Source organism: Myotis davidii, unplaced genomic scaffold (assembly GCF_000327345.1).
Source record: "Myotis davidii unplaced genomic scaffold, ASM32734v1 scaffold49, whole genome shotgun sequence".
In the NCBI taxonomy this organism is placed as follows: domain Eukaryota; kingdom Metazoa; phylum Chordata; class Mammalia; order Chiroptera; family Vespertilionidae; genus Myotis; species Myotis davidii.
The window spans coordinates 7,556,129-7,578,764 of NW_006300375.1; the positions used below are offsets into that span (position 1 = coordinate 7,556,129).

The following is a 22,636-nucleotide window of genomic DNA, read 5'->3' on the forward strand; positions in this document are numbered from 1 at the left end:
TCCTTAACGTGTATGTGCCTAACAACAGAACATCATACTACCGTATGTGAGGCAAAAACTAACAGAGCTGCAAAGACAAATAGATGAATCCACAATCATAGTTGGACACTTCAACACTCCTCTCTTAGAATGGGACAGATCCAGCAGGCAGAAAATCAGTAAGGAGACAGTGCAACTCAACAGCACCATCAATCAACTGCGTATAATTGACATCTATAAACTACTTCATCCAACAAAGGCAGAATACACATTCTTCTCAGGCTCACGTGGAACATCCACAGAGATAGACCACCTTCTGAGCCTTATAACAAGCAGTAGCAAATCTGAAATATAAAAATAAAAAAGAAGTCATCCAATGTCTGTTCTCAGACCACAGTGAGATCAAACTACAGATCTGTAACAGAAATATAATTGGAACATTCCAAAATACACAGAGATTAAACAATAATAATGCATGGGTCTGGGTTCAAAAAGAGACTTGGTTTGGGGCGATGGGTGCACAATGCAGTGTGCAGATGACATGTGATTGAGTTGCACACTTGAAACCTGTATGGTTTTGTGAGCAAATGTCACCCTAATAAATTCAATAAAAAATAATAATGATAATGCCCTAACCAGTTTGGCTCAGTAGATAGAGCATCAGCCTGCGGACTGAAGGGTCCCAGGTTTGATTCCAGTCAAGGGCACATGCTCAGGTTGCAGGCTGTATCCCCAGTGGGGGGCATGCAGGAGTCAGCCAATCAATGATTCTCTCTCATCACTGATGTTTCCATCTCTCCCTCTCTCTCTCTTCCTCTCTGAAGTCAATAAAATATATTTAAAAATAATGATGATGAAAAATTCAGAAAAATAATAATACACAGGTCAAAAATAAATCTCAAAAGAAATTTCAAAATATACTAAATTAAAATGAAGACACAACTTATCAAAATTTGTGGTATTGAGACTGTGAATGACTAAAAATTTAAGTATATGTTAAGCTTTGGAAATGCTGAAACTAGAACTGATCTCTGGCATTACTTTCACACACTGCCTAGGATTCCCAAGACCCCCAGGTTATCACTTTCTATAAATTCCCTTCTACTTATAACACTCTGTGATTTGTGAATACCATTAAAACTAATAAAATTGGACAGTTACAAATGTACTTCCAACAATGAGTTTGAAATCCAAGTCCAACATTTTGTGAGGGTTAAAGGGAAGGCACAGTTAGATACCTCTGAAACTTAGAGAACAGGGTAGGGACATGAGAATAGCTGTGCTTTGGGTGTGACCTGCAATTTTCTTTGGTAAGCAACCCAAAACAGCAATGTTAACTTTGTCATTTTTGATCACAGACAGTTTTATTTGTGATTAAATAAATGAAATAAAAAGCAGCCCCTTTTTGTGATGCTTTGTCTCCACTTCTGAAGAGAACCTTATACCACCCTCTAGACCAGGCCCCACACTGCAGGCAGAATGACCTGGAAAACCAAAGCCGACTGTATCAAACCTCTGTTAGGTCTCAAATACCCATGACCTAAAATCTAACCTCCTTGACTTGATGTACAAAGTCTTTGACAATATGACCCTAATCTACACCTGATTTTCCTTTAAAAATGTGAGATGCAGTGAAAGCAGTGCTTATGGGGTAATTTATAGTATTGAATATATATATTTATAGTATTGATTATATATAAAAAAAAAATCCATACTTAAATTGAATAATCTAACCTTCCACCTAAGGAATCTAGAATAAGAAGAACAAATTAAACCCAAAGTAAGCAAAATAAAAGAAATAAGAATCAAAGCAGAAATTAAACAATTTTCTGAAGACAGGAAATCATTTCAAATGAGTAACATTTATTGATGAAAAAGTGAATTTCTAAGACCAAAATGGAAAAAAATTAGAGGCATGTACAACCTTTCACCAAGACTCACATAATATGAGTAATTACCCCCAAAGAAGGGAGACTTGGGTGTTAATCAGCCAAACACTTTTAAAATTCAATTATCTTGCAATCACTCTCACTACTTCCCCAGTGTGTTTTATTCCTTTCACAAGTATTTTTTGACTACCCATTATATTCTAGGTATTGTTCCAATATCCACAAAACCTCTTTCAGTAATAAAAAATTTAAAAGCTCCTAATTAACTTAGTGTAACTTGGTGGTATAGAGCCCCAAACATACTCCTTCTACACATCCCTACACACACAAAAAAACAATTCAAATTATTATATTTTATCAGATTCAGCTCTAAGTTAAGAATCCCTGAACAATGACTTTTCCCCCTGCTTCTTTTGCAATTGTTTCAGTAATCAGCTATGCTTAGACCCAAATTTATAATTAACCTCCACAAACAAACACATAAATAATGGAGGGAGGGGAAAAGAAAGACAAGGGAAATGAGGGAAATCTTGAAGCCTCTGTTGTGTGGACCTTCTCTCCATGTTGGACTTCCTAATTGGTCTCCAATACATACTAGAATTGGATTCTCAGTGCAGGCCTGGAGATAACAAGCAATGATGGGAAAGGAGCCCCCGGGGAAAATTAATTTCCTCTTGAAATGGAAACTCCTCTGATAAGACACTAGCAGGGTCTTTCTACAAACCATGGAGAAAAAGCCTTATCAAACAAGAGAGAGGAGGTGTGATGTTGGAAGGCTGAGATGGTTATACCACAACAGGGCCACATTATCACACAAAGGCCCCAAAGTCTCCAAACCTACCCCACATGGAATTCTTCCCATTGTATCTCTCCCCAAACTGAGGAAAACAGGATATTCAAACCTGTGCTGCACTTCCTGACACCAGCTCAGTCCTCTGTGCCACCTTTCAGGCACAGTGTGTTTCTTCTTCCTCCTACTGCTGTCCATTGCCCTTTAAGACATTCTCCCAATACCATTCTTTTTTAAAGGAGAGGTCTATAACTCTAAAGCTGTTATCACTCAGAAAGAGAAATCGGAGAGTTCATTTTGGCCTCATGATTCAAGCAACATTTTACAATTTAAACTTATTAATAAATATAACTTTTTTAAAAAATTAAATCTCCTTCTCTCCACAATCACCGGGATTAAGAAGCTAATAAAAGAGAATGGTAAGAGAGTCTCACACCAAAGCATCTAATATCTATGTAGAACAGGACTATTACTGTAATGTATTCAATAGGATGGCATGCTCAACATAGAAAAATGAATATTTCAGCACCCAGCTACCTACCAAAAACAACAACAAAAGAAAAAATCTATTTCAGAGTAGAATTGTAAAATTTCACAAATAAATCAAATAAGCCCAACAAGATTTTTAAAGTTTCATGTGAGAAAAATAAAAAAATGTATTATTTAAACCCATAAAGGAAATTTTTAATGAATGGAAAGACCTAGATATTCATTTTCCCAAATTAATATATCCCTTAAATTTATCACCAATGACATTTTTTAAACCAAACAAGCTGATTCTAAGATTTTTACAGAAAAATAAATACAAAAAGCTAACTAATAAAATTAAGAACAAAGACAAAACTTTTTACCTACCAAATAAGCAAACTACTAGCAATAACTATAGTTAAAACAGCATCTCACTGATCCAGAGTTAGACAAATAGATTAGAAGAATATAATAGTGAGCACACAAAGGAACCTATGCACACATGGAAATTTATAGATAATCTGCAAGGCATTACAAATAGGTAGAACAGCTTAACTACTCAATAACCACAGACAAGAATATCGGCTACTCCCTTTGTACTAAAAAGCAAACAAATGCTAATAAATAAAGGTCGGAAATCCTAATGCCAAAAAGTAAAGTGTGAATAAATGTTGACAACAAAAGTTTATGACTAGGATAGAAGATCATAAACAGAGTTAAAAGACACAATTGACTAAAAGAAAACATATGCAGTACTCATCACAAAATTTAATACCCATAAAAAGTATATAATTATTTTTTCACCTAAGAGTAGAAAGTAAATATTTAATTAAATATATGTTTGTAGCACAGGGGAAAATAAAATGGCCATTTAATATCTGAATATTAATACATAAAATGAAATTAAACTTTTTTGATAATCAGAAAAACAGTTTAAACAATAATGATAAATTATTTATCACTCAGTAGAATAGCAAAAATTAAAAGCATTTAATGATATTCAGTTTGGGGTTGTGAGAAAATAAGCATTCTCATATATTGTTGGTCAGTCTATAAATTGGAGGGCATTTTATCACCATCCATCAAAATTTCAAATCTACTGACTTTTGCTCAATAATCCTACTGCAGCACACTAAAATTCTGAACATTTGTGTATAAAGTTATACACACAAGGGTGTTGATTGCAGTATAATTTATATTATTTTAGAATCATTTTTAATATTATAGAATTTTAAACAGCCTGAATCTATGTTTAAATATATCAAACTACATTTCTATTATGGAATAGTAATCAACAGTTACAAATGATCAAGCTAGAATGTAATTGATAAAGATAGAAATTCACCTGTGAAATTAACTTTACATATTTAATAATTTTTATAATCAGCAAGAACTGAAATATTTCTTTCATAATGTTTCAATCAATTAAAAGAGCATAGCCAATCAGAATGGTTTATAAGTCCTAACTGTGACCCAGGTTATAAAAGTATATTGATTTTGGGCCTACCATCACTGAGGAGGCTGAGGTCCACTCAATTTCAAATTGGGCCACTACTGAAATATGATTATCTCTGAATAAAATATGAACATCTCTTGGCATCAAGGCTCTTTACATCTATTCTAAAATCCAGAAGTTGTAATGTTAAAGCATGAAAAAGATTTATTTATTCCCATATATCCCAAGAGATCAGAAACATCATCTGTTCTTTTCACAACTGTTTCTTGAGCACCAACAAGATCTCCTACTATAGAAGAAAGAGAATCTTACATTCTGAGAGAATTACATCTTAGGCTTTAATTGCAGACTGATCACTCTACCTTGGGGTGGCATGAGGTGGTAGAATGGAAAGATTTAAGAAGGAATTTATCTGATGCACAGCGGTGTAACTAAAGTCACGGGAGGCAGGGAAAGACAGAAAGGAGCCTTCCTCTTTCCTGAGGACATTAGGGGACTTCTTTTGCACTATAAGAGAAGTCCCAATTAACCAATTCCAGAGACTTTTAAATATTTGTTAAAAGCAGTATTAGTTTTACATAGTTGCCATAACAAAGTATTACAAAGTGGGTGGCTTCAAACAACAGAAATTTATTCTCTCACTAAAAGTCCAAAACCAAGGTGCCAGAATTATTGCCAGAATTGTTGGCAATCCTTGGTATTCCTTCGTGTATGACTATGCTATTCTGATCTCTGCCTCATGTCCTTCTTTCTTGTATGTCTGTCAAAATTCCCCTCTTCCTACAAGGACACCAGATCTATTGAATGTAGGACTCACCCTAAGCATCACCTTTCCTTCATCACATCTGCAAATGCTTTATTTTCAAATAAGGTCACATTTACAGGGTCTGGGTGGACATGAATTTTGAGGGAACACTAGTCAATCCAGTACAAACCCATAGTAAGAAATATCTATATATATATATACTAGTAAAAACCCAATGACCATTACAGCAGAACGACCAGAATGACCAGTGGCTATGACACGCACTGCGGCAGGTTACCAGTCTGATCCGGGCTGGAGCACCCCCCAACACCCCAATCAGGGCGGGGCCAGCTGGCCAACCACCTTGGCTGGCAGAAATTTGGGGTCTGGGGACCTTGGAGGTGCACGGTCTCCAGCAGCTCTTCTTTGATGGAAGTTGACCTAAGATCAGGTCACCGGAGTCAAAGATGTGGAAGGGAGGCTTTCCTGGTGGCCACAGCAGTCCCCACGGGCTGTGCACAGCACCTGGGCATCTGGCCCTAGTTGGACCAGTGGCAGGAATAGGGGTCACGGGGCACAGGGGGCAGTGGCATACAGAAATTAGGAGGCGCGAGGCCTGACCTGAACTCTTACCCTGTCCCACCTGCTGGGCCCAGAAGCACTGTCAGGTGGGCCATGGTGTGCAGCGAGGTGCTGGGCCACTCACCAGAGGGGAAGCGAGCCAGGAGGGCAAGGCCCCACGCCAGCCAGAGCCCTGAGCAGGGGAGCTGGAAACCCTGGCAGAGTGGTTCGGGCTGCAGCCCCTGCGCCTTCTCCACCTTGGCCTTGGAATTCTATGGGCAACCAGTGTACTGGCTACCAGTGTGTCAGAGGTCAGTCCCGCTTCAAGAGAGAGGACGTGGTGGAAAGTGACAAGGTCACAGAAGAGATGGAAAATGTTGTGGCCATCTTTGGTAAACACAGCTGCCACGGTCTTCAGTAACTATGAACAGATAATCTTTGGTCTCCGTTCTACAAAAGAGGAAGCTAAGACTCAAAGAAGGAGCCTTCTGCAACACCTCACCCACTTCTCATACCTGACCCTGTGCGGCATTGTTTTCTTTGAAAGCAGAGGATCCGAAATGTTTTTTAGATATTTGCTATTTTAGGCAGGAAAGAAATTAGCACAGGGAATTAGTGCTTGGGACATCATGGGAAAACTGGAGGATTGGTTATTAGGCTGGACCCCCAGGAAAGACTCCCTGACCAGTGGGAGGAGGTGCCTTCTCAGCCACAACTGAATTATAGGACACTCTGGCACAGCTGTAACCCAGGGATAGGGAAACTGCTGCCCCCGCAAGTGCCCTCCAGCTCCCACAAAACAGGTCACTGGGCACTGCCTCTGCCACAACTGCCTGTGCACAGCCTGGATTCTGCTGCAGAAAGCCTCCACATCTCTGCAAACATGATCACCAGCATCAAACAGCCCAAACTGCGGGAAGATGCCTCTGCCCCACTTCTGCCTTCAAAATATTGTGCAAGCGCATCCAATCGGCAGAAACTAATTCATATCCAGAAATCTAGCTGCAAAGGAGTTTGGGCAATTCCAGGCTTTTGTCTAGGGGTGAGATCTTGCCGATGTACCTCATGTACCTGGAATTGATAAAAATGGGGCTCAGTGGTTGAGCAACGATCTATGAACCAGGAGGTCATGATATGATTCCCAGTCAGGTTTTGGGCTTGATCCTAAGGAGGCAGCTGATCAATGCTTCTCATCATTGATGTTTCTATCTATCTCTTCCTCGCCCTTCCTCTGAAATCAATACTTTAAAAAAAAAATGGTGTCATGCTGTTTATGTGTTATGACGAGTTTTTCACTTCATAGATCACTAATGTCTTTCCCATTAAAACCATATTTATAGAACATTATTTATTTATCACTCATTTTAATTGATTTCAGAGAGAAGGGAGAGAGAGAAACATTATTCCGTTGTTTCCTGCACTCACTGGAATGGGTATTGAATCTGCAACCTGGGCATGTGCCCGGACTGGCAATCGATCCACCACTTTCTGGTGTATGAGATGATGCTATGCTGGCACCCTGAACCCAAATTACAGCCTCTAGAACTGTGAGAAAAATACATTTCTGTTGTTTAAGCCACACAAATTTATGATATTTTGTTATGGCTGTCTGAGCTGACTAATCCTATATAATAAAAGCCCAGTGACTGAATGGCAGAACGACCAGAACAACCACTGCCCCTCGCCCCGGCCAACCCTGCCCCCAGTCGGCCCCCTTTGGGGCAGGCCAACTGGACTCCACCAGTGCATGAATTCATGCACCGAGCCTGTAGTATATTATACAAATGCAAAACCAAAACAAAACAAAAAAAGGTTTCTCAAAACGTTTACACTGTTCTTATACAATGAATTCTAATCTTTTCTCTTCTTTTTAATTTTTAAATAACTCGTCACAATACACAACATTGAATCCAAGTACCAATAACATGTGACATCACAGTCGGAAACACTTAGTAAGACTGATAATATTTGTCATTTTAATATTTTAAGTCACTTGTGACATTGTAAGGACCCTTTCTCGGAAAGGTTGGCTAGGCTAGGAGAAGAGGGAATGGATATCTGGTCTACCAGATATCTCATATTTTTGTAGGCATCCAAAAGAGAGGGGCATGGTTCACTGGGTGGTCTGGAACACAGACCTACCAGTCCTATTGTCATTAATCAAGTTCCACCATCCGGTAGATAGGATTTGACACCGGAAGAGACAGTACAAACTACATAATAACACCCAAAGTTAACACTTTTTTTTTTAAAAAGTGAGGGATCATAGGGGGCACTAACTATCGAGGTTGCATTTACATTAAGCTAAATCTGCATTATATTTTATTTTTTTAAAATATGATCAATAACTTAGTACCTAGCTGTTCTCATGTTTTCTTCATCTGCATAAAAGTTCTAATGAAAATGAGTGAAACACCCTTAAAAAGTAACTCAACACCCTTCTTCAAATTCCTTTGGAAAATGTGTCATTTGAAAAATCTTCAGATACCACATTGAATAAATCTGAGTTAGAGTCCTTGATAGAGAATAAAGACAGAGGTGTCCTTTCCAAGTCACTTTTATGACTAGCCCCAAACCTTAACTACCAGCTAAGAGTTCATACTAATGATTAACCCAGGAACAAAGCTCCTCTACAATATTAATTGATCTAATAAAATATTCTTCCTTGGGCTACTTTTCATGCATTCATTTTATTATCACGTCGGCAACCAGTCCAGGAGTTATAATTCTTTTTTTTTTTGTACCTGTATTCTAGGATGAAGCAATAGATACTATGATGAGCCAGCCCTTTGGAATACTGCTCCAGAGAAACTAAAAATAATTAAAGTTGTAACATATTACAGAAGGTATCGAGGTGAGATTCTAATTTATGGTGTTGGGCACATGAATTTTAGAGGGATTTAGTATTTTCCTTTGCATTCAGTTTCTCATGGGCTCTCCTAGCCTTAATCATTGCCTTCTTACTGAAAGACAACTTTATAACCTGTTCAAATATGTAAACATTATCATCTTAAACCACCATGGCCAAACCTGGTCTTACACATAACACATTATGCAAATGATAAATACTATCCTTGAAAATTGGTATTTTTATATTGTTAAAGTTAGTTTTATCACTTTCTCTGCTTCAAGGCACTTTCCTTGCCAAATTAAAAACCTAAAATTGTGATATATTTAATATAGGCTAAGCAAGAAAATTCCTCTAAGTTTTACAGATATAGGCTGCTATCTGGAGAAAACAGAGACTGAGTGTGTGTGTGTGTGTGTGTGTGTTCCTTTACACTTCATCCATAATATCCTGAGACAAAGCTCAGATAATTTACTCTCTGGTTGTAACATTGAATTTGTTTTCCAACCTCCAAAATTATCCTTTGGCAAGCCCATGGCAGGGTTATTTTTAAATTACATTTTCTAATAAACTCCTGGAATAAAGAATGGTTTGTTGACCTACCTCAAAGCAAAGGCCTGAATATTGCCATTAAAATAAAGAGATATTTCCCCATCTATCTTCAGATCGTTATAACTGATCTCCCTGTGTAAGGACTTAACTTTAATTCTCTACTTACTGGCTAGTATGGCCCACAAGAACAGTTGAAATAAATGAAAAGTGTTAATATACGGGGAGACCTTCTCTGAAAACTCAGGTCTATTCTAAACAGAGCATGAATCTGAATAAACGTGAGAACTATCCAATCATCTGCTCTGCGACATTGTAGATCAAGCAGTAACTTCATTCCACTAACCATCTGGATCTTCTTTGTTGGATCATATTTTTTACAGGAGAAATGGTCAAAGCTCTTTTGACTGAAGATAACTTTTAGGATGAGAGGAAAGTAAATACTCATAAATCTACCACAAATACATTTTTATTCTATTTATCTCTCCATTATTTTCTACATTGATTTTTAAAATCACACAAAAATTATGAAACTCTACTCTGCCTCAAAAACACATACTTTTTCTTCCACTGTCATTATCTATGCTATTTTATTATTTTATAATACAATTCTTAAAATACTAATTCTATTCTCTATACATTTTCTTACCCAATCATCATACAATTTAAGAAATACCTATTATTCCAACCTGCAGCTCAAAAATAGATAAAGTATGAAGTAGTGGGTATCATGCATTTAACAAAAAACATCATTTTATTATGCCTTAGCTCATCATTGGTTACATTGGAGCACTCAAAAATGTATTTCCAATGCAGGCATCATTTTAGAAAAACATCAGGAGGACAATAATAAAATTAGTATCACCAATTCAATTTTAACCTGTGGGCCAGACTGAATGTTATCTAAAACCTTACTATTTTCCAAAGAGATATGCTCTTTAAATGATTGGACGGGACCAGTATATATCAGCTGAGTGCTAGAAGCAGTTACCCAATGACACAAAATAGAATCAATTTCCAAATTTTGTGGTCACAATTCCTAGAAAACTCTTTCTTAAGACCTAAAGGAGAGCATCAAATGCTCACAAGAATCCCAGCTTTCTCTGAATCTCTTTTTGTTTCAACTGTGCTAGTTTCAGGCCACTCATAAGGTAAGTGAGTTCACTGAGCCCACAACTGAGCCCATTTCTCTGCTCACCATGCAAGTGACTCCACTTCTGGAGTAGACAGAATGGCTTCTCTGGATGCCCTTTGTAGGGAGTTGGGCAAAAAAACACTGTGGAAGCTGAAAGTAGGTTCATTGCACATGGTGTGCTATTTCTAGACTCTTTCCAAGTTGTTGTTTCTTATCTCTTCATTTCTTATCTGCTTCATTTGGAAAAATGTATCTATGCCATGGCTGGAAATCCACGGAGGCAGAAAGGTAGTGAGCAAAAGGACAAGACTGTAAACTCTTCACTTTGACACTTTACCTATAGGTTATGGTTCCCTTTGAAAGGAGTTTTAGGGGTAAAAAGGGCAAATTTAGGGAGTTTTAAGGAATAAAGAGGGTCGATGGGGGAGAACTGCAAAGGTGGGGGCTTGGAGCTGCCCAAAGGCATACATTCACAGAGGAAAAAAAGAGGTGCCAGCCTAAGGGGAGAGGAAGACATCCATTTACAGAAGATAGGGAACAGCCACAGGGGATGGGGAGAAAGAGGAAACAAACTTTCACAGAGGATAGAGAAATGCCAACAAATGGGAGAAAGAGGAAGACAGATTTCACAGGAGATAGAGAATTCTACCACTGAAGGGGGAGAAAAAGAGGGGTCACCATGTGGGTTTTAAGCTTTGAAGTTGATATTCTACCAATTGGAAGGCAGCATCAAGACTTTGTAATACTTTAAGCAATAAAAAAAAAAGAAAGAAAAAAAAAAGAGAATCATCTAGGATACATACAAAAAAAAAAAAAAAAAAAAACAAAGAACTGCAGCTTTTATAAACCTTAGGAAAAAGAGCTTAGTGGGTTACCCCCTTTGGGACAACTTCCCTACATGGGAGTCTGTACTTGTTTCCAATAAATTTCCACCTTTTCATATACCACAGTGATGGCGAACCTATGATACGCGTGTCAGAGGTGACATGCAAACTCATTTTTTTGGTTGATTTTTCTTTGTTAAATGGCATTTAAATATATAAAATAAATATCAAAAATATAAATCTTTGTTTTACTATGGTTGCAAATATCAAAAAATTTCTATATGTGACATGGCACCAGAATTAAGTTAGGGATTTTCAAAATGCTGACACGCCGAGCTCAAAAGGTTCGCCATCACTGATACACCACCTTTTGTCCATGGCTTCATTCTTCAAATCCACCTGGACAAGAACCTGGGAAAGAAATCACCCTTGCATCCTGCTCAGGAAAAAACCACTTGACTCACCTTGAATTAGGAAAGAACAAACTGATTATACAAAACTTACCAAAGATATGATGCCCAGAGTGCAATTCTGGCAGTTAGATTGTTATAACTTTAATTGTTTTAAAACATCTTTAAATAGGATTGCTGGGTTTCAGTGACCCTTGTCCCCACTCCCTGCTCCAGGCCTTTGCCACTTTATTGTCTGATTATTCCCATTTAGAAGTTGACAATTCTGAGTCTTAAAGATATTACATAATTTTTTAAAAATTGTTTTTAATTTTTAACGTTTTAATACAGATCAGTCTGTCAGGTTCATTTCAGCTCCTTCACCGCCAAACCTGGGGGCAGGGACTGCTTCAGCTTCTCGGCTTCTCTTTGTCTGTGATGACCAAGGTATAAAGGCATCTGCTGCATGGGAGTTTGAACTTCACATTATCCTTATTTTTCTTGATCTTGACAGATTTGGCATCATTTTATCTGGCTGTGAGCTGCAAGTCCTTGATTTCCTCAATTTTGCGAGGCATGGCTACCAGGCACATGGTCAGCACAAGTGGCAAGAAGCAAAAAGGCCAAAAAAAAGCTCCATAATTTTTAAAAGATTACAAGCTAGGAGGTGTCACGATCAGGGACTTAAATCAAATAATTTTAATTTTTGTTGCAGAAATCTTTCTTCCACATATTATCGATTCCCTGAAAGGCTGTCGAGATGGGTAGCTCATTAGTCCCTGCTCTAAATGGTCTCAGTAAGTTATGATTTTAGAGGACTTGCACATTTTTCCATAATATTGCTGTTCCTTCCTTAGGGAGTAAGGTGTCAATTATTTTATATTTTGCCACTCTGTCTTTATATAGTAGATCCCATCATCCCTCCTTTTAAATTCCTGCTACCAATTTGCTGTGAGTTTGAAATCCAATCGTTAAACGTTTAAAATAAGACTCTGCTGGCTGTGGGAGGTCATTTAAAAGCAAAGCATTTGAGCTTGCATTTTATAGGAGATATTTGGTTGCTCTTTATAATTTTTTTCTGACTGAAAATCGACCCATGCTTATTATTTAAACAATAACAAAATGTAGAAAGGTTTAAATGTGAAGAATAAATACACCATCTTTCTTCTCAGCAGCCAGACAACAGCTCAATATTTTAGTGTATTTTCTACTGTTAGTGTTTAATATTATTACTATTAGTGTGATTATCTTTAATGTTATTTTTTTAAATGAAACAGCTTGTATCCAGCTTTTTTTACTTAGCATTTAAATTGAAATATTTTCCCATGTCAATAAATAACTTTTAAACACAAGAATTTTAATTTTCATATAAAATTTATGGTAGAAATATGCCATAGTTTATTTAGCTATTTTCCTCTGTTCCACATAATGTTTCTATTAATTCCTTTTTTGGCTATAATTCTATGAAAATCATTTTTGTCCAACAAAAACTGGACTTTGATTTCTAATTGTGATTTCAAGGTCTAACTTTCTCAAAAATTAGGCACTATATATATCTCCAAGTTCTTTTATCAAACATTATATAAATTTATACTCACACCAAAATTAAATAAACTTTAATTATTTTAATTACTTACTCAATCTCTTCTAATGCTTTTTTATACTCACTACAGGTTTACTGGCTGTATTCCAAATATTTGAGGTTGAAATTAAGTGTTGCTTAAAAAGTGAGGTGTTACTACAAACTAAGGATGCAAGGTTTTCATTCCACTATTCGTTTTCATTATCCTTAAAATTCAATTTTATCTTTAATAATTATAAATGATAGTATGGATTCACACAAATACACAAAGGCCTGTGCTTTGAGCTCCCTTTATAGTATTTGGGGGCTGGCATACAGAGTAGCCCCACTCCTTCTGAGTCCTCCCTAATTCTAAAACAGCTGTCTGATACTAAGCTACAATTGCTATCTGTGCCACAGTATAAACTTTATTTGTCCATACTGTTAGTGACTCTGTTGGAAGAAAAAAAAAAGCCTATTATAAAGAATAATCATTTGGGGGACCTAAAATAAACCCTAAAAAAAAGGCAACAAACAAGCACATTGCTCAAACTATATATTAGGATCTGTCTCCGTCTGTTCAGGCTACTATAACAAAATAGCGTAGATTGGGTAGTTGATTAACCATCAAAATTTATTTCTCACAGTTCTGGAGGCTGGGAAGTTCAAGATCAAGGTGCCAGCATGATCACATTCTGGTAAAGTCCCTCTTCCCGGTGGAGGTGGCCAACTTCTCACTGCAATGTTTCTGCCGAAACTACTATGTGTGAATTTATTAAACCCTCTTTTTCATCCACTAACCAGTTATTGCACTTGTGTGTATTAAACCCTAGCTTAACGTTCAAATTACTGCTACAGCATACATATTCAATTAGGGACAGGAATTGACACCTCACACTGGAGATACTCATTTCCTCTCAGTGGATTCGTTCCTCCGGGCTGAGACAGACCCAGCTCCATGTGTAAGGATGCTTTATCCTTATGATCTGGTCTCATCATTTTTTTCTACCCAAAGCCTGGTGCCAAGTGAATCCAGTGAAGAAATAACAAGAACACTATCACAACAAAACAACTGTTCACTCTTTAGATCTATAAATTACAAGACCTGTATTCTTAAGCACATTCATGTTTTATACTCTCACATACATACTTCTCTTTTAAGTGATTATTTTTCTTTATCTCTCTCTTCCCTTTGAACTTGTGCACATTTTCTTGCTTCCTGTAACAGAGATATACAACTCCCCAGCCCTATAACATCCCCATGGTTAAAGTAGAGAATCTTAGAACTTCTTACTTATGTTGGCTAACTCTTACATAAATATAATATTAGTAAGTTGCAAACACTTTTCTATTGAACATTATGAAGGAAGCCTATAAATTAATTTCTTTTTCATACTTGTCCTGAGTGAGGACAGGCTGTGTATCTGTGTGTGTGTGTGTGTGTGTGTGTGTACACACCTATACATGCTTTGCCGGAGGTCAGAGCCTCTGCTTTGAAGGCTCAGATCTCCTCAGCCACTTTCCATGTTCCCGTTAAGCATGGTGAGTACACCACAATAACCAGATTCTAGCATTCTAAGATAAATGCTTAAATCCTTCTTAGATGCTGCAAATAGATGCTTATTTCAATGATGTCAATAACAAACAACGTGTGCAAAAATGCTGTTTAAGAATCGGTGCTCCTCTGAGTGTGGCTTTCTCCTGGCTCACTTATAAGGGTTGCCTGTTTGAGGTATTTTATTTATTTTAAGCCAAAATGAGGAGAAGAAGAAGGAGAAGGAGGAGGAGGAGAAGAAGGAAGGAGAAGAAGAAGAAGAAGAAGAAGAAGAAGAAGAAGAAGAAGAAGAAGAAGAAGAAGAAGAAGAAAGGCTATGCTACTTTGACAGTCTTTGGTGTTGTTCCCTTGAGAAATGTGTGGCAGCCTTCAATTTAATTCGAGTACTTCTGCTTTGATTCTCAATCCCATCTCTAAAAATAATTACTGTATTTTGCTATTGGTCTTACGCTGACTAATTTTTATATAGCATATTGATTTCTAATTTTGTTCCTGGCAGTTCATCATTCAATTTGCAAGACACATCATTCTTTCTGTGAATTGCAGTTCCACATTATCCATCTTGAGCCTTTATTCTCAGCAACGTTACCTCCCTTCTTCATATGGCAAGCCAACTTCCCTCCCTAAGGATTTATCTTCTTTAAAAATGCATATTTCTTCATGGTTTTTTATTGTTGTTCTTGTTAATGAAGTATTAAACTGTATTATAAGGCACATAGAAGGAATTGATTTAGGAACTTAATTTTTGAGGAAGTGGGAACATGTTACTCACCTAACCTTAGTACTGCACTAATGATATAAGGTGTGTGCCGCGGCTGACCGGCAGACCCTGAGTGACTGATGAATGATTACTCTGATACACATTCCTGTGAAAGAGAGGGCTAAGGGACTGCCTGGCTAAAGGAACCAGACAGCCCCCTTCACCTACCTCCATAGGCTTTTATTGTAGCAACAGCTTGAACTAAAATTAACCTCTAGATACCATCAGCAGGGTAAGTATCCTTGAGAAAACACTGCATCTGCAGTCTCCTTTAAACAAGGATGGTTTGAAGTCTAAACATAAAGACTCCAGTAAAACACCCAGGGCTCAGACTTGTTTGGAAAAGTTAAGACAGGGTCTGTCTCTTTCGGCAAGAATCACCTAGAGGCCTCTGACTTTTCAGAGAGTCCTCCTTATAGACTTTCCAACCAATCCTGTGCTTCCCTACAGGTGTGTATTCTGTGAAGAAGCCAAAATCAGAGGCCCATGCTCCATTTTCATGGGTTTTTCTCTTCCTAGACACAGATGGATTTCTATAAGCACTGTGACATCTGCTTCTCTTGAATGAGAAGTAAAAGAAGAAGTGATAAATATTTTGAGCCAAACACAGAGAAAGCAGAGTCAGAAACACAGATAGATCACCAGTGTTTTTAAAGATTACCGTAAGCATCTGTTACAATGTTTTCTTGGTTTACATTAGGCTGAAGCAGGATTTTATTGTCAGCTGTCTCTTCAGGCCAAAATAAGGCTTTCCTCAGGGTCTTGTGGGGAGAGGGATGGGAGAAAGGAGGACTTGTACTTTTTAAGGAATATTCCCAACTCTCCGTTAAGCTGAGTCAGCAAAATCCTACAGCTCTCCTCACCTGAACTCTTCCGGCCTTTACAAGCCATTGTGCACATCTCTCCCACAATAATCTTTTGAAGTCACTCCCCTGCTCAGGAACTTGTAATGGATGAGAATAATAGTATTAATGGCTCACATTAGCAGAGAGTCTTTCCATTTACCGAGTGCTCTCACATGTGTCATCTCATTTCCTCCCAACAACAATCTCTGAGTACTTAGTAGATCAGGTCTAAACTCCTTATCCTTTGCACAGCTTTAACACTTTCTTGACTAGTTAGCTGTTTTTCTCTTACTTCTCCCAAAGGAGTTGTCAGCCTCTTCTTGACTTCCAGACAGTAACTGTTTTTGCCTTCAAGGATTGCCACTTACACCCAGGCCGGGTAGCTCAGTTGGTTAGAATGTTGTACCTATATATCAAGGTTTTGGGTTCAATCTCTGGTCAGGGTACATACAACAAGCAACCCATGAATGCATAAATAAGTGGAACAATAAATCTCCCTTCCTCTCTGTCTCTAAATCAATGCTTTAAAAGAGAATTCCCATTTGCATTTGCCCCTGCCTCCAAATGCTCCAGCCTCCTCTTGTCTCCTTGTGAGAGCCAGGAGGAGATGCCAGCTGGTGGGGGCACCTTGGTTTCTGAGGACAATGCCATAGATTATCTACCCTTTCTGGTCTCACTCCAGCCACTTCTCACATGAACATACTCTATAGTTTCTACCCACTCCCAGGGGATGACCCTTTGTTAGTGAAGTTATGTTTGGCATAGAAGTTTGAATCCTGACCTTCATCTTTATGTCACATTATTTTGGGCTCAGTTTGCCTGCAAGTTCAAATTAGGCATTGATTTTACCCACAATGAACTCCTCTCCCAACCACTCTACATAGCTCTGAAAAGTTCTTGCTTGAGTTCCATCATTAGAAAATATGAGATACCCATTAACTTTACAGAAAATTCTGCAGAAGTACTTTTGCAGGTTTTTTTTTATTATTAACTTCACTTCCTTTCTGGAGTGGCCTTAAAATCATCATCATGGCATCATCTATCCTCTTAGCCCTGACAGACTGATGGGGGTAGGAGTTAAGAACCTCTGTAAACGTCAACATCTGTATAAAGATGCCCATTTCTCAACCTCTCTGGTAGCCAGACGGTAAGTCAGATGAAAGCCAAATTCAAGATTTATTTTCTCTATAAAAAGTTAGCTTCAGTATTCACTTCTGGGACCTGTCAAAGTTCAGCAACAGCTGAAATCACTGAAGTAGCAATTAGGAAAAGCATATTGTGCACACACCAGAAAGACAGTGTGCAAACCGGGAGCACTCAAACCAAAACATGGAATGAGGCTCAGGGGTAACTGTTATAAAGAAGCATATAAAGCAGCAACTGTATATTCTTTATAGTGATTGGTTATATCATCAGGATCTTCTTAAATGATAGAGAATTGGTCAGTGGCTTCCTCATATCAACCTTGGGAAACAGTAAGTTTTGCTTATACTTTCCATAAGCATAAGTAAGAAATGACCCAGGTCATTTGTAAAATAAACTAAGTTAAGCTTTGCTTGTATGATTTAACTGGTTTCGTCTGCCCTGGAGGTTTCCAAGGCTGGTCTCCCTTTGTATTTTATTTTAACAGATTTTCAGACCTTTATGAAGTGATCTGTGATAGGATTGTACTTCTCTCTGATTATTCAATCATGTGTTAAAAGTTCATAAAAATAAACGTCTAATGACCCAAAGTTAAAAAAAAATACTCATCCTCTCAGTGTTTCTATGTTGGAAAGACTTTCTTTTTTTCTATTCATTTGTCTTTCTCTTCACCAGCTCTTGGTTTTCCACTTTTTAAAGTCTCTCCTATCCTCTCCTCTATTTCTCACTTTCTTTCTCTGCCTTTCTTTTCCCTTTCTTTATTTTCACACTCATTTATTAATTCCAGTAATTAGAATTTGTCAGATAATTTTACTATAATTTAATCAGATCTTAACACCAAAGCAATCGCTCACATTTCTTAAGTCTGAATGGGAAAGCTCTGGATAATAAAAATATGAATGTGTATTTTTTTCACCAAGACACCACCCCCAATTCAGCAACAAACCCAACCAGCAACAGCAATTTTGGGGAGCTTGGCAGAATTTATAGTCACCTGTTAAGAGAAAGACTTCTTTAATTAAAATGTATTTGTGTCCTCCCACCAACACGTCTGTCTCTCTCTTTCCACTCACTGCTCTCGTTTGCTGTGATCTTTGCTGATCACCCTGCTTTGCTAGGAGAACTGTTTTTGCCCATTATTCGATAGAGGACCTGTCCTGTCAACTCCATACTCTCATAACATAGCACAGAAAAGCAAAACAAACAAAAAAAAAACAAATGAGCAACCATAATTACCAAAAAAATATAGCATCATTTTAATCCATGGAAATAATCCCACTCTTCCAATCCCTTCTTCATCCTAATTTTATGATTCCCTTTACACCCTGAAAACAAGCATATCCACATCTTCCCTAACCTACATCAATGTAGATAAATGCCTCTTACCCTCAGCTTCACCTCTATTGGCCTTGGTGTCTTTCCTGGGGCTGTGACCTAGACAGGACCCTGAGGGTTACTGAACTCCCAATCACTGACCCCTTTCCAGGCTGAGGATGCCGATCTGCGCATTTACCATAAAACTCAAGATGCACTCAAGAGGACTGCTTGGGCAGCAAACATAACCTTTTCCACCCCCACTATATAACAATGGCCTAATCACCTCTTGGTAATTTGGATCGATAACACCTGCCAAGTTGGGACTCTTTTCTTTCCTGATATTCCCTGGGAACTTTGGAGTGCCCAGGCAGCAGTTGAAGAAGATGGTGTTCTACCACTTTCTGGCTTCTCCGGTTCATGATGAAAAATCACCAGCAATTCTAATTGTTTTCCTTTTATAGGTAAGGTATTATTTCTCTCATTGCTTTTGAGAGTTTGGTGAAATGTTCATTTTCTAATTGGATATTTTGTTTTAGTAATTATGAGTTTTGAGAATATTTTATATATTCTATATTATTTCTCTTTGTTTTTAGTTTATGGAAGTTTGACTATAAGGTATCTTTTTATGAATTTCTTTGATTGATCCTATTGGGAATTTACTAAGCTTCTTGAATATTTAAGTTTATGTCTCTTGATTATTGGGAGATATTTATAGCCATATTTCTTTCACTATTTTTCAGTCCCCTTTTCAACTTTCCTTCCAGACTCTGATGACATGAATGTGAGAACTTTTTGTATATTTCCATAGGTCCCTTAGGATTTGTTTGGGTCCTTTTTTTAAAAAAAAAATCTATTTTCTCTGCTATTTAGATTGGGTTGTTTACCACATGATTTTACTTATATGTGGAATCTAAAGAACAAAATAAGCAAAGCAAAGCAAAAACACACTCATAGACACAGAGAGCAGACTGGGGGTTGCCAGAGAGGAGGGACTTGGGGGAACTGGGTGGAAGAGGTGAAGGGATTTAGAAGTACAAATTGGTAGTTACAGAACAGTCAAGGGGATGTAAATTAAAGCACAGGAAATACAGTTAATAACACTGTAATAACTATGTATAGTTTCAGGTAGGTACTGGAAATATTGAAGGAACACTTAGTAAAGTATTTGGTTGTCTAACTACAATGCAATACACCTGAAACTAACACACAGTAATATTGAAAGTAAACTGTAATTGAAAAAGAAAAAAAAAAGATTGGGTAGTTTCTTTCACACTATATTTTTATTTTGACTTCCATTCTGCTTCTGATTCATTGAATTTCTTATTTCAGTCATTGTATTTTTTATTTACAAAATTTTCATTTAGTTGCTTTTATATATTCTGCTTTCTTTGCTGTGATTTTCTATTTATTTGTCAAGATTTTCTGTTTTTTTTTCATTTGGTTAGGGCTTGTTTGTTAATTTCTTGCTAAAAAAAATCTTTTACTACTTTAAATTTTTTTGGCAGATAAGTTTAATATCTATGTTATCTCAATGTTAACATCTATTGACTGTCTTTTTCCATTCAAGCTGAGCTGTTCCTGGTTCTTGGTAGGAGGAGTGAGTTTAAATAGGGCATTTTGGGAATTATGTTATAAGACTGGAGTTTATTTAAATATTCTGTTCTTATCTGGCTTCTTCTGACACTCCTCTGGTCGGAAGAAGGGTCATGCCATCTATTTACTGCCAGATGGAGGTAGAAGTCTAGGTTCCCCTCTGGCCTCTGATGACACCACAAGGGTATGAAAGGGGAAGGGCTGCCCTTATCATCAGACTTGGGTGATAATGAAAGTTCTGACTCTGGACTTGGCCTCTTCTGACACTAACCCAATGGGCAAGAGAAGGGGTGACTCATTCTGATGCATAAAGGAGAGCAGACCCCTCATGGATGAGGTATTTCTCTGCCTCCTACTAGTGGAACACAGATTTTGAAACATTTATAAATTGAATGTAGCCCATTTCTTTCTGAAGTTTAACTTATACAAATGTGTGCACCCTAGCTAATTTTTAATATCCCCAGCTTCTAAATATGGCATGTGTTTGTTTGCTTTTTCTTTTTCAAGTAAGTCCATGAAAATAGGTAAAAGAAATGACCGCAGGTTTTAAAAGATGAATATGGTATGAGGATGACTCTTCACTGGCCTAAGTGTCAGTATCCAGAGATAACATTACTGACTCAGCAATTTTTCTCAGAAAAGACAATAATGGAAGCATGAGAGAGACATAATTATGACAGTAGCATCAATGTACTTACCTCTTCTTCATTAAATTATATATTCTTATATAACATTATTCTTGTTTACCAGTTGAGATGAAAACAATGCCAATATTTAAAAGGCATGAAAATATTTTATCCTTATTTGTTAAAATATAAAGAGAATACATCCCACATGGGACACACTCAAATTGCCACATCAGGTCAATGAGAAAATAATCCAGTACCAACACATGTGCTTGAGAAGCATGAGCAGACTGTAATCAGTTAGCATACCTGAATTCTAGTCTCCATGGTCTCCGTCTTCCTTTAAGCAGCGTGATGACATTGTTAAAACTGTTTCTTGATCCAAAAATGAAGAGCTTAGATTAAGGGAGCCAATGCTTATACAACTCTAATATTTCATACTTCAAAGAAAAGGTAAAATGATTATATTTAAATATGTCAGTGAAGCTTACCTCCAACTATGTCCCTGTGGCATACAGAGTTAGACCTTGTTTTCAGACTAATATAATGTTTTGTACTGTAGTGGTGAGGGGCCGTTTGCTTCATTCTTTTATCAGTTCCTTTCCTGATTCTATCAGGTTTCTCTAGAGAAGCAGAACAATAAATGACAGGTAAGTAGATAGGAAGATGATAGATAGATAGATAGATAGATAGATAGATAGATAGATAGATAGATAGAACTGGCTCACATGATTGTGGGGACTGGCGAGACAAAATCCAGAAGGCAGGCATGTGGCTGGCAGACCAGAAACTCAGACAGGGTTTCTATGTTAGAGTCTTGAGGCAGAATTGCTTCTTCTGGAAATCTCAGTTATTGCTCTGAAAGCCTTCAGCTGATTGGATGAGGCTCACTACATTATCAAGGGTAAACTTCTTTATTTAAAGTCAATTGATTGTAAGTGTTAAATCATATGTACAAAGTATCTTCACAGCAAAATTAGACCAGTATTTGATCAAAGAAGTGGGCACCATAGTCTAGCCACGTTGACAGACAGAATTAACCAGAGATGGTGTGTACTAAATATATACCTACTATGGGCCCAGTGAACAAATCTGTGCACCTTGAAAGGAACTGTGGGCCATGAGGCTGCGGTGGGCACAGTGGTGGGTCTTAGCCCCTCCTCTGTGCCCTCACCTGGCCCCTCCCACTGTGGCCCCCATCCCCTGTCTGCCAGCAGCCCTCCTCCCGCCACTGCCCCTCCCACGTGCTGATGACATCAGCCCCACTCACACTCACTGACAGCATGGAGCAATTGGGGCCTGTGCCAGCAGAAGGTGCGAGCGGTGGTTGCTGCCCTGATCACCCCTCAGGAGCAAGGGGAGGTGGAGAGGCCCTGAGGAGCAATCAGGGCCAGCACTGGGAGCCGGCAGCAGGTGCAAGTGCCGGGTAGGACCACAGCACACAGGAGCAAAGAATTTTCAGTAACTACCAGAGGCTTGCCCGATGACAGTGACCAGCGCCCCACCTTGGTCTGGTGCCCCCACTCACATGCTCCACCATCCCGCCCAGCCAACGCCCTCCACATTCCATGCTCTGCTGTCTGTTGCTGACGCCCACCATATT

At 38.0% G+C, this 22,636-nt stretch overlaps 1 pseudogene; it reads right to left on the reverse strand.

The window, feature by feature from the left end:
- Window positions 1–11,962: 11,962 nt before the first annotated feature.
- Window positions 11,963–12,218, reverse strand: LOC102772364 (annotated as a pseudogene).
- Between the last annotated feature and the right edge of the window lie 10,418 nt (window positions 12,219–22,636).